This window comes from Felis catus, chromosome A2 (assembly GCF_018350175.1).
Source record: "Felis catus isolate Fca126 chromosome A2, F.catus_Fca126_mat1.0, whole genome shotgun sequence".
NCBI classification, from domain to species: Eukaryota; Metazoa; Chordata; class Mammalia; order Carnivora; family Felidae; genus Felis; species Felis catus.
Genome location: NC_058369.1, coordinates 15,255,983 through 15,269,282, shown reverse-complemented (window position 1 = coordinate 15,269,282; position 13,300 = coordinate 15,255,983). Strand labels below are relative to the sequence as shown.

Genomic DNA, 13,300 nt, shown 5'->3' with positions numbered 1-13,300 from the left:
TGTCAGAAGGGATCTGAACACCCACCTTCTAGCTCCAGAGTCCAGAGACTCGCAGCTGTTATTAACATTTTTCACATGTATTGTAAGTTATATACACCCGTAAGCTGAGCCAAGAAATAACTATTATTTCTAAGAGTGCTTATTCAGTTAGTTCTTCATTCATTTACTAAATACTTATCGAGTGCCACTAGGTCCACACACTGTTCTAGGCACGGGGGATACAACAGTGAACAAAACCCAACTCTCTTCTTCCATGGCACTTACATAACTAGTAAAGAACAGCAGATAAGAGAAAAACAAGTAAATATACATGGAAGATAGCGGTGAGTGCCATGGTGTTTCTGGAATACAACCCACAGGCTGGGGCCCACCAGGACATCTGGCTGCAATTCAAAATTCAGCCAGAATGCTTCATTGGTCTCCTCCAAGGAGGTGAATTCCAAAAATGACTTCATGGAAGCACTTTCACGTCTTATCCCCGTCTAAGAGGTTGAGGTGACGGTTCGTCAAATATTTAAGATTTATGACTCAACAGCCTCACCTGCCTGCCTTCTTACATAACCATGCAAAAAAAAAGCACCAGAGTGAAGACACAAAAGTAAAACCAAGAGAGAAAGAAAGGAAGAACCTTGAAGCTGGTGTTAGTTCTTTGATTCTCTCAACATTTTTTCCACACTTACGAGCGTCTGGCCTGTTTTCACACAGGTACTGGGTCACGGATGTTGCCAAGAGAGTCTATCATAGGCTTACACAAGTGGGTTTCACATTCCCGTAAAATGGCATCCCAGTGTCGGCATTTTACAAGATGGTCTGCCAAAGTTCTTGACAGACCAAGTCTCACTGTATTTAATACCTCTTGCTTCCCTGGGGGTCGAAGCAGAAAGACAACAAAAACAAAACAAAACCTATCCACTGGGCTTGGCTATTCTAAAATATGTAGATGTGACTAGAGATATTAGGGTGAACTGTATGAACATGGTTGAGTATCAGCAACTCCATATGATCAACCTAATATAGAGACGCTTTGTACAGTTAGGGTAACTGCATTTATTTTTAGGGGTTGGGTTTCTACATAATTAGAAGTATCCACAGGAGTCATGGATTTTACGGCTCCCTTGCTAAGGTATCATTTCCCTATCTTTAACAAGCCAAAGATTTCCCAATCAGCAGAAGGCATAGATAGACGCCTGCCATTTCTCTCCTGGACTGCATTCCCTAACAACTCATAACGAAAGGGCTCTGGACTATTCTCCCCAACAGAAACAAGGGGAAACAACAAAACTATAAAAATACAAATGAATCTGGAGCGGCTGGGTGGCTCAGTCGGTTAAGGGTCTGACTCTTGATTTTGACTCAGGTCATGATCTCACGGTTTTCATGGGATCGAGCCCCGTGTCCAGCTCCATGATCACAGCACGAGCCTGCTCAGGATTCTCTCTCTCCCTCTCCCTGACCCTCCCACTCCCAAAATAAATAAATAAACACTACAAAAATACAAATTAACCAGAACCGCAGTCTCACAAGTTTTTGGTTTCAATGCTTGTTAGCCATCGTGAGAAATGAAATCCCAAAGAGAGAAGACAGATCACCCATATGAGCCATACAAAGGGAGGTCATTCTTTCACCGAAAATTCTAATCCTGTCTCTGTAACTTACTCATCATACACCAATCATAAACAACACATACAACACTCCCTGTCTACCCAATGAGAATAAGCTTTCTAAATATGTTTACAGGGGCGCCTGGGTGGCTCCGTCAGTTAAGCGTTCGACTTCAGCTCAGGTCATGATCTCATGGTTCGTGAGTTCGAGCCCCACGTCAGGCTCTGTGCTGACACCTCAGAGCCTGGAGCCTGCTTCAGATTCTGTGTCTCCCTCGCTCTCTGCCCCTTCACACTCTCTTTCTCTCTCTCAAGAATAAATAAACATAAAAAAATTTAAATATGTTTACATAACACATGGCTCACTGACAACCTCTTCTATACATAAATCAGTGGTATAGACTAGAGAATCCTGAAAGTGATCTGGGCATTTAAAGAACTTAAAGTTCATAAGGAAAAAAGCACAAGTCGATTAGAACTTGGAGCCCCATCTCAAAACCACAAACCAGTGTAAATCCCATAAAGATTAAAGAACTTTTTTAAGTATCATAAAACAAGACAAAAATATAGATGAGTATCTAACACATCTTTACAAGGTGCAGGATGTTCTGTCCTGAGGACGAAAGCAATGGAAGAACTCACAAAAACGTTAATAAATCTGACTCTAAAAATGAGCTGACGCAAAATCTTTGCCAAAACAGCAGTAACAAATGGTTATCCTACTCTATGAAGAGTTTACGTATGAAAAGAGAAACATTCAAAACCTAATTTAAAAAAATGGGCAAAGGAAAAACAGAAAGAGATGTAAATGTCTAATAAACATATGAGAAAGTTCAACTTTAGAACGAATCATAAAATGCAAATGAAAACAGCAAGAAAATATTTTTGCTTAACAGACTGGCAAAAACCTGCTAAATGAAAAATGGGCATTTCTATACACTGCTGCTGAAAATGTAAACCGATCCCACCTCTCTGGGGAGCACGCGCGGTAATAACGCAGTAAGACTCTTCAAGAAAAGTTCACGCCCAAAGTTAGGGGAATCCCCTAGACTCAGGGGGACATAGCATACAGTATACTCAGGGCTATGATATGGATAAAATAAAGGAAATTTTCTACTTTTAATGTTTGTGGGCTCTGCTCCTGGGCTCCCGGGGAAAGCTATACTCTAACATATACCAAGGTCAAAGTGATTCCGCGAAACTTCAAAGTATGGGCTCTATTTCTGCCTGAGCACACATCGCACGTCTGCTTTATTTAAGAAATAACCAAAAAGGGGCATTCCAAACATAAGGAGAACTTCCCTGGTTCCCATAAGATTAAAGTTATACAGCCCTGCATTTACTAGAGGCGTAAGATAAGTTCTGCAACTTTCTAACATGTTCTTTGTCTAAGGATTTGTAACTTTTTATGTAAAAAAAAAAGAAAAAAGTATATAACCCAATACCAAATGTTCCTTGCTAGAGCTTATATAACCCTACACCAACTGTTCCTTCACAGGAGCACTCTCTTTGTGAAGACTGTGTGTGCCAGCAGCTGTCCTAACTTGGCCTTGAATAAAACTCACTTCCTTTCTTTCAGAAATTCTAAAACGTTGGTTCAATTTGCCTTGACAATATACTACAGAACTTCCCCGAGCTCAGCAGGCCCTGCTCTCCGCCGCTCCACCACCAAAGTCCTAAAAAGGGCACTGCCTCTTCCTGACAAGGTGTGGCCATTTCATTAGAGGACTATGCTCATTCCGTCAATGTGAAAGGTGTGGCTCACGCCTTGTGTTTTCAATCAGCTTGGCCTTTTCTTCCTTAGCTCTGTTTCATCCAGTTCCTTGCCTCCATGCTTGGAATCCTGTCTTTTCTTCCACATCCTTCCAAAATAACAATCCCCACTCCTCTGCGCCTCTTTAGAGTCGGTCCTGACCTCATCCTCACTTGGGGCATTTACGGTTGTTTTCTGAGAATGATGGAGGCACCAACAGATGGTCAGAGAAAAAGCCTAAGAACTGGACCCAAAACGACAATCACATATGGACAGAGAAACCTAAGGGAAGAGCAGTACAAGCAAAGAACAGCAGAACACATGGAAGAAGGGCAGGAGGGCATTTGTGTGCACCCCCCCCCCCCCACTTCAAAATGTGCAAGAATACACTAGGGAAAGTGCATCTTAACGAAAACAAATTTTGTGACCAAAAATACCGATTGTGGCTTCTGCAAGGACCCATTCCCTGTGGGGCCTCGGGCAAATTATCTCCTGTCGGGAATCTCATCTTCTAAGATAAGGAGGTAGACCCACAAGATCTCTGAGAACCTCCGAGCCTCAACATGCAGGGACAATAACCTCTGGGCCACGGAGATGTGCCGGATGGCTTTTAGCTGAGTCCAAATCCCCAGGCCAGGAAGCAAAGATCCAGAGATGAATCGGGGCAGGGGAGCAGTAGCAAGGGAACTTGAGTACAAATCTACGTGTACATGTGTATTCATCTGGGAATGGGATAGGGTCCAGAGCTATCATCAGGGTCCATGGCTCAAAGAGTCTGAAGGCCGGGATCTCGGAGACTTACCCAGATCAGAAATTGCACGGCTCCAGAACCACCTAACCCAGCCCACACCTTCCCTTCCTGCCCCTAGCAAGTCGGAACCTCCAGATCCGAGGGCAGAGACCTCTTCGCCCGAGGTGTCTCGTCCCGCTGAGCCCGGGTCTGGACTTTACCTGCTCACAGGCTCTGGCCTGCGGCTCCTCACGCCTCAGTTCCCACCTTTAAGCGAACACGGGCCGGCCAGTCACCATGGGCGCCGCCATGTTGGCAGAACAACAACTTTATCGGTAGCGGCCGGCGCAGACACAGACAGGCGGGGGCGGAGCCGGGGGAAGCGGAGCGGGGCCGAGGCCGAACTCCCGGCAGCCCGTGGGGCGGAGGCGCCGGCGCCGGCGCCGGCGGCCTCGGGCTCCGCCCCCCCCGTTCCCGGGCACCGCCTCCTGACTCCAAGCCCCGCCCTCCGGCTCAGTAGTGCACTCCGTCTCTGGCGTCACCAAAACCAGATACCGGGGGCTCAGATTACCCCAGTTGCTGCAGAGGAGTGAGGGACATCAGCTTAGTGGCCCCAGAATAAACTGGATGGCAGGTGGTGTAAAGAGCACTGAGAGAGTTCTGATGCCAGGGTTCGAATCCCAGCTTAGCTAAAATTGCCCGCTGGGCTTGGGTAGGTCGTTTGACCTCTTGATCCTTAAATGGTGGTTAAAGAGCTTTTCCCCACCATATTCCGTGACTTTATAGCCCTGGGAAGGGAATTATCTGACCGTGATTAGGGCATAGGTGAGCTGGGAGTCAGGAAGGCAGGATTCCTGACCAACCACTTTCCTTGAAGAGTTTTCTGTACCCCCCAACCCAACCTCTCCCCCACCCCCCACCCGCAAGTGTTTCTTGCTACAAAGATGAATCCATGAATGAACTGTAAAGGACCAGTGGTGTTAAAATATGATTTTTAAAAGGGTAAAACCCACATAAAGGAGATTTTTGAAAACCGTATAGATGTGGGCAATCAGGAATACTGAAATGAGTTTGGTAATCGCGCAAAACTGGTGGTTATCCCACAGGACAAAAAAAAAAAAAAAAAGTAATGTTTTGAGAACCATCTTTTTCTACAGGGCTGAAATCAAGTGCACCTCTTTCAAACAAGATTCAGCCCATTACTATCCATAATGGATAGTAATTCTACATTTTAACTTCCCTTACAGAGGTGAGCAACAGAGGACCAGCAAAGGTACATACTCCTATATACACCCCCCAGACCAGCACTCCAGCCAAGGGATTCACAGGAATCTCTTCTGCCCATTTCCAAGTCTTTAGCAACGTTTCCGGACAGTTCAAAATCCAAATACTTTGCTATTCAAAGTGTGGTCTCCAGACTAGCATCAGCCCCGCCTTAGAACTTGCCAGAAATGTCAAATCTCAGGTGGCACCCAAATCTGCTGCATTTTAACAAGATCCCCCAGGGGATTTTTAGGCACATTGAAGGTTGAGACTCACTGCCTTAGAATGTGAGAGTTAGAAAGGATCTGGAGAACTCTCTAGACCAGCCTGCTCATCTTACAGATGAATCCACTGAGACCCTGCAGAACTGACAGTCTAGCTCAAGGTCATAAGCAAGTTAGTAGAAGGTTTGCTATTCACCCCTGGATCTCTAGCCTGCTAGAATAGTGCCCTTCCCAAGTTGCAGAATGGAAGGTCGTTAGGAGTTGGGACAGCTTCCAGTCCAAAGATTAGGACACTGAGGCCCAGGGATTGGATACAGCTTGCCTGCCTAAAGCCACACAGCCAGTTGACGACAGAGCCAGGATTCCAATCCAAATCTCCTGATCTCTCTACCCCTGATACTAGATACTTAATTTAAACGGATACCATGGAAGCGTTGACTCTCACATTAACATGCCACACTTAAAGCAATTTAGCCTTCAGGTATGTCATGTTGTATCCATATATAACCAGAGTGTCCTTTCTCTAATTTACCCAAAATGCTAAATTCTAAGTAGCCTCCACCCTTATGTTGGTTCAAAATCTCTCTTTCCTCTTATGAATTAAAGTTAACATTGACATTTCTAGGAGATTATTTCAAATAGAATTTTTCTAAAAGTCATTTGCTTTACTGGAAAGTTGCTATTTTTACATCAAAGAAGACAGTAACATGAAAGTAAATCCCTTTTGCTCTTAAAGAGCTTGCTGCAAAGATACATTATTAAATGAAAGAGACAACTTGCTGGGCTGTGTAGAAAGTTACCCCACTTTTTATTTTTTAAAGAGGAAAGGAAATAAAAGAAATACATTTGTTAGTATACGCATGGAAAGAAATCTAGAAAAATATGTCGTAAACTATTTCCTGTGATGATCTCTAGGGACAGGGCGGTTCTATGGGCCTTCCTTCTTATGACAGATTTCTGTGTTCCTTTTGCATTTTCTATTTGCTTGTGTGGGAGGCTGAATAATGACTCCCAAAGATATCTAGGTCCTAATCCCCGGAACCTAGGAATGTCACCTTATATGGCAAAGAGACTTTGCAGATGTGATTAAATTAAGAGTCTTGAGATGAAAAGATTATCGTGGATTATCCTGGGGAGCCCTAAATGCCATCACAGGTGTGCTTATAAGAGAGAGGCAGAGGGAAGTTTGTGACAGAAGAGGAGATGTGAGCACTGAAACATAGAATATAGATTCTCCCATAGGATTCAGCAACTGTGTTTCTGGGCAGATACCCCCAAAGAATTGAAAGCAGGGTCTTAAAGAGATCATTGTACATCCATGGTCATAGAGGCATTCGTCACAGTAGCCAAAAGGTGGAAGCAACCCAAGTGTTTTCGAGTGACGAATGGACGAAATAAAATATGATATATACATACAGTGGAATATTATTCAGCCTGGAAAAGGAAGCAGATTCTGACACCTGCTACAATATGTGTGAACTTTGAAGACATTACGCTAAATGAAGCAAGCCACTTAAGGACACATAAGAAATAAATCACAGAAGGACAAGTGTTACATGATTCCATATATGATATGATACCGTATGAGGTACCTAGAGTAGTAAGATTCATAGAGACAGAAAGTAGCGGTTGCCAGCTGCTGAGGGTAGGGAAATGCAGAGTTTCTATTTAATGGGTACAAAGTTTCAGTTTGGGAAGATGAAAAAGTCCCAGAAGGATGGATGGTGGTAAATAGTTACATAACAACATGAATTAACTGAATGCCACGGATCCGGACACTTAAAAATGCTTCCAATGGTACGTTTTATGAATATTTTACCAGAACGAAAAAGAAAATGAAAACAGATCCTCTCCCAGAACCTCCAGAGGGAGTGCTTCCCTGCTGACAACTTGACTTTGACCCAGTGAAACTGATGTTCAAGCCACCAAGTTTGTGGTGATCAGTTACAGCAGCCAGAGGGAGCTTCGTAGTTCAGCTTCTATGACTTCGTACGCAGAAAAAAATCAAGATCTTTTGTTAAATAAAGAGATTTGAGCTCCATCAGCGCAGCCTCCCTTCTGTACCCTCTGTTCATTTCCTTGCTCCCCCCCCCTCCCCACCTTGTTCTGCCTTCTCTTTGTCTAATACAAAAGCTTGCGTGTCAGGAATTTCCAGGAAGGGGAGTCTCCATTTCTCTGACCATTTCTTCCCCCTGGTGTAAAAACAAGACTATTCCTCTATCTTACCTCACGAGGTAAGGCAAATTTACTAGAAATGACCTAGAAGTGCAGGAGTCATAAATAATTCCGGCTTGACATTTATTTCCACGCTTTTGTGACCTTTCCAAAAATAAATCGCTGGGACAGCCGTGTAAATTCTTCCCTGAGCTGTCACGTGGCAGACATTGATTCAGGTCTTCTGGGAATGGCTTTCAGTCATCCATTATGGAGATTAAAGCAAACCCCAAGATTCTTGCTACTATAGGGATTGTTTTTTGGTAAAGAAAAAAAAAATCCTCCAGCCCTGATAATTAAATCACTTACGGTGTAGATAGATAGGCTTCTCACCTACACTTCCCCGCGGCATCTGTTCCTCCCTCTTTGCTGATCGTGGCTCCTGGACGTCCCTCAAGAAGACCATCCCTTGCCCCAATTCTGAGCCATTTAGTCTTGTGGGCTTGACCTCTCATCCCTCAGGTCTGAGGTCTGGCTTAATCCAATCTGTTCATTCCATCCCCTGACCATGGAGACAGTTCAGGCGCGCACTTGACCTAAGCCAGAGTTCTCAGAGGGCAGCACAGAAGCCTTCTGCTGGGAACACTAGAACCTGGATTCTCTTTCTTGCTGTGTGGGAATAAAAACCTTAGGAGTTGCCTCAACCGTTCCAGAAGCACACAAGGAGAGCCTGCTAAGACTGGAGGCAGGAGAGGTAACGGGTCCTGTTGCCACAGAAGGATCTGCCGGATCCAGCCCTGCCCGAGGCTCGCTCACCTTTCAACTTCCCATGCACAGGAGCCTGGGAGGCCCTTCGTTGTTCATGCCCATTCAACTGGGGTTTTCTATTTATCGTAACAGAAAGTATCCTGCGATACCCACCTACCCAGCTGACAAGGACATGGCCCATTCTCCTTCCCTCCACATGGAATCGGTCTCCAGGTTTTGTTACCTTTGCCCTCAGGTAGATTTCCCCAGCCCTCCGCTTTTGCCCGCCACAACCCCCCAGCGGAGGCTCCCCTCCCCTTTCACCTGGACCGTTGCAATAGTCTCTTTACCATGTCCTATTTATCTATCTGCCACTGTGGACAGCACACAGTGGGTATTCAGTACATGTCTTTTCAATGCAATCTTTTTTAAATTTCTAAAAAAAAATATTTACTTACTTTGAAAGAGAGAGAGAGAGAGGGTGAGCATGCAAGCATAGGAGGGGCAGAGAGAGAGGGAGAGAGAGAATCCCAAGGAGGCTCCACACCGTCAGTGCAGAGCCTGACATGGGGCTCAATCACACAAATCATGAGATCATAACCTGAGCCCAAATCAAGAGTGAGACACTCAACCGACTGAGCCACTCAGGCACTCCTTAAATGCAATCTTTTAAAATTAGCAAGTACATGGGGTGCCTGGGTGGCTCATTCGGTTGAGCATCTGACTGCAGCTCAGGTCACGATCTCACACCCCCGTGAGTTCCAGCCCCACGTCGGGTTCTGTGCTGACAGCTCAGAGCCTGGATCCCGCTTCAGATTCTGTGTCTCCTTCTCTCTGCCCCTCCCCTGCTCATGCTCCGTCTCTCTCTGTCTCGAAAATAAATAAAAACATTAAGAATTTTTTTTTTTTAATTGGCAAGTACAGGGGCGCCTGGGTGGCTCAGTCGGTTGAACGTCCAACTTCAGCTCAGGTCATTATCTCATGGTTCGTGAGTTCGAGCCCCACATGGGGCTCTGTGCTGACAGTGTGGAGCCTGCTTGGGATTCTCTCTCTCTCTCTCTCTCTCTCTCTCTCTCTCTCTCTCTCTGCTCTAGCTCTCTCTCTCTCAAAAATAAATAAACTTGAAAAAAATAACAAAATCTCCCTAAAATCTATGTGTAACCCCCAAAATCAGTACTCACGGTGCTTTTGTGTTATTCACAGACATACTCAGAGGGGTGAAAAATTTGAGTGCCCCCTCCCAATCCCATGCACGTTCCCAGCTGGGGTGGAACAAGGTGACAATCTACCTCCCTGCTTCAGCTCTTGTCCTATAAAGAGGGCCCTTTTCGGGGCACCTGGGTGGCTCAGTCGGTTGAGCGTCCGACTTCGGCTCAGGTCATGATCTCACAGTCTGTGGGTTCGAGCCCCGCATCAGGCTCTGTGCTGACCGCTTGCTCAGAGCCTGCTTCAGATTCTGTGTGTCCGCTCTCTGCCCCTCCCCCACTCACGCTTTGTCTCACTCTGTTTCTTAAAAATAAATAAATGTAAAAAAAAATTAAAAAAAAAAAAAAAAAAGAGGGCCCTTTTCCCAGGATGTTACGTGCCATGATTTTTGCATTTTTGTGCTCTTCGCTGGTGAGTTCACTGTCTCCAATGGCTCTGGACAGTAAGTGCTAAAGTGCTGGCTAGTGGCCCCGAGCACAATAAAGCTGGGATGTGTGTCTCATGGACAAAGTACGTGTGTGAGGCAGCTTTCCTTCGGCCCGAATTACAGGGCTGTGGGCCGTGAGTTCAGCGCCAACGAATCAACAACGTATATGAAACAAGGTGTCACTAAGCAGAAACCCACCCACGAGAAATTGATCAGCTGACAAAAACTCGAGGACCAGAGGCTTTCAGGAACCTAACCCTGTATTTTCCTTAGGAGCAAAACTTCAGTCTTGGCCCATACAGCGCTCGGGTGACTTCTTAGAACAAAATTGCCGTGAACGACATGAGTCCACGGTAGATGGAGAGCAAATGGGAGCGGCCCGGCCTTTGTGACGTCATAGTGAGTGGTCAAGAGCACGTGCCAGGGGCGGAGACAGCCCGGCTTTGAGGCTCAGCTCTGCGCTGCTTTCAAGATGAAGGATTGTGGGCGAGCTCCTCAGCCCCCCTGAGCCTCAGCTGCTCAGTCAGTAAAATGAGGATTATTGTGCCCACCTGTTAGGTTGCTCGGAGGATGAAAAATCTTTTAATGAGATTATTATGTAACGTGCTTTGCCAAGTTCCAGACAGAATATACAATCAACAAGTGGCATTTGTTACTTTTATTGACTGTAAGGAGTTGGTCTATGCACACTGCTAAGTGCCAAGATGGTACAGGAAAGAAATAGATCTCCTGTCTATCACGGGCCCCCTTCAGGCGAGGAGGAAATGGCATGGGATGCGTGTGCATCGGTGATATTGCCACCAGAGAGCAAGCTCCTTGAGGACCGGAACTGAATCTTTAAAAAAAAACAAAAATTGTTTTTGTTTTATTTATTGGAGAGAGAGAGAGACAGAGTAGGACTGGAGGAGGAGCAGAGAGGGAGACACGGAATCCGAAGCAGGCTCCAGGCTCCGAGCTGTCAGCACAGAGCCCAAGGCGGGGCTCGAACTTGTGAACTGTGAGATCGCGACCTGAACCGACGTCAGGAGCTTATCCGACTGAGGCACCCAGGCACCCCGGGACCGGAACTGAAGCTTGCGCACACCCTCAGTGACACCTTGCCAAAGGAATAAGCTCAGGAAGGAGGCAGATCCCGGGTAGAGTCGTAGTGTAGTCACTCGCTGGCTGTGCGACCTTGGACAGATCCCCTACCCTTGCTTTTCCCGCCTTCAACAAAAATGGCATTGGCTTTGCCCAGATGGTGTCACTATTAAGTACAACAACCCACGTAAAATGCCTCCCTTGGTGCCTGGCACATGGGGCTTTGGGTAAATGTTTTAGTTTCTTGGCCCTGCTGAGGCCAGCCGGCTTCCTTGATTATATCTCAGCTCATCCACTGACCCCTCACACCCTCGTCCTTGGCTCTAAATTCCCACTTTTCCTTGTTATAGTCACAGCTGAGCCTAGTCCCCCATCTGTACTGCAAAACCCCATTGCAGCGGTCCCTACATCTCTCACCAAAGCCCCCCTCATCATTTTAACAAGTGTCATGGATAATTCTTTAACAGTTCTTGCTGAGCTGAATGAAAGTCAAACGCAGCATTGAGGGGCCAAAGAACTCATGATAACCTTTCCAGAACCAGCGTCAGAGAGGTCAGGAACTAAGAAACTGAGAAACTAGGAAACTAAGATCCGATGTCTTTCTGAAGGTTGCCACAAAGCAGTCTTGACCTTGAGGAGCCTGGAGTAAAATCAACATTTTCCTAGGTGCTTGATATTAAAAAGCACCCATTTTGGTCATCCCTTCCAGGGTACAGAGTCTGCTGAAAGTGACCTCTTTTGTTGACTTTTTAAATGTGGGGTTTCCCATGGGGCGCCTGGGTGGCGCAGTCGGTTAAGCGGCCGACTTCAGCCAGGTCACGATCTCGCGGTCCGGGAGTTCGAGCCCTGCGTCGGGCTCTGGGCTGATGGCCCGGAGCCTGGAGCCTGTTTCCGATTCTGTGTCTCCCTCTCTCTCTGCCCCTCCCCCGTTCATGCTCTGTCTCTCTCTGTCCCAAAAATAAATAAACGTTGAAAAAAAAAATTTTAAATGTGGGGTTTCCCCCCATCAAAAAAGTGCCATTTATAATAGTGCTTGTGTGTTCATGAGAAAACCCATTTGGAGTGACTCACGCCACAATTATACTTGGACACAGAAGCGGACCTTGGGATTAAGTTTTTAATCTGTTCATTACAGGGGAGACAAAGAATCCTTTCCGTGGCTGCAAATCTTCTTAGGCCTTGTGATTGCTTCTAGAAAAAGATAATCCTATTTGAAGAAATACTGAATGTATAAAACAGTACAGATGGTCCCTGACATACGATGGTTCTACTTAGGATTTTTTGACTTGACAATGGTGAGAAAGCGACATGCATTCAGTAGAAAGTGTACTTTGAATTTTGAATGTTGATATTTTCCCGGGCTAGTGCTATGCAGTCTGGTCCTCTCACAGGATGCCGGGCAGGTGCAGTGACCACAGCTCCCAGTCAGCCCCGAGGTCATGAGGGTGAACAACCACCACACTGACAACCATCCTGCACCCCTACAACCTTCCCGTTTTTCACTTTCGGGACAGTATTCAATAAATCACATGAGCTATTTAGCACTATATTATCAAGTAGGCTGTAGGCTCATGTAAGTGTTCTGAGCATGTTTAAACTCGGCCAGCCTAAGCTGTGATGTTCAGTGGGTTAGGTGTACTACGTGCATTTCTGACTTGGGGCGCCCGGGTGGCTCAGTTGGTCAAGCGTCCGACTTCGGCTCAGGTCATGATCTCACGGATCGTGAGTTGGAGCCCCGTGCAGAGCCTGGAGCCTGCTTCACATTCTGTGTGTCTCTCTCTCCCTGCCCCTCCTCTACTTGTGCTTTTGTGCGCTCTCTCAAAAATAAATAAACATTCGGGGCGCTTGGGTGGCTCAGTCGGTTGAGCGTCCGACTTCAGCTCAGGTCACAATCTCACGGTTCGTGAGTTCGAGCCCCGCATCAGGCTCTGGGCTGATGGCTCAGAGCCTGGAGCCTGTTTCCGATTCTGTGTCTCCCTCTCTCTCTGCCCCTCCCCCGTTCATGCTCTGTCTCTCTCTGTCTCAAAAATAAATAAACATTAAAAAAAATTAAAAAAAATAAACATTGAAAAATATTTTAAAAAATAAATAAATGCATTTGTCGACTTACAACAT

General features: G+C 46.0%; 1 protein-coding gene across 11 annotated transcripts in view; it reads right to left on the bottom strand.

Annotated features, from left to right (window-relative positions):
* The window catches only part of LARS2 (leucyl-tRNA synthetase 2, mitochondrial), a 195,581-nt gene that overhangs the window by 168,049 nt on the left and 14,232 nt on the right, over positions 1-13,300 (bottom strand). For 10 of the 11 annotated variants that reach the window (XM_045049134.1, XM_045049137.1, XM_003982139.6 and 7 more), the window contains exon 1: positions 4,306-4,463. The exons of the other annotated variant lie outside the window; for it this stretch is intronic. The gene's annotated coding sequence lies outside the window, so the exon portion shown is untranslated. Of the gene's footprint in view, positions 1-4,305; positions 4,464-13,300 lie in introns of those variants that run through there. 11 annotated transcript variants of the gene reach the window in all.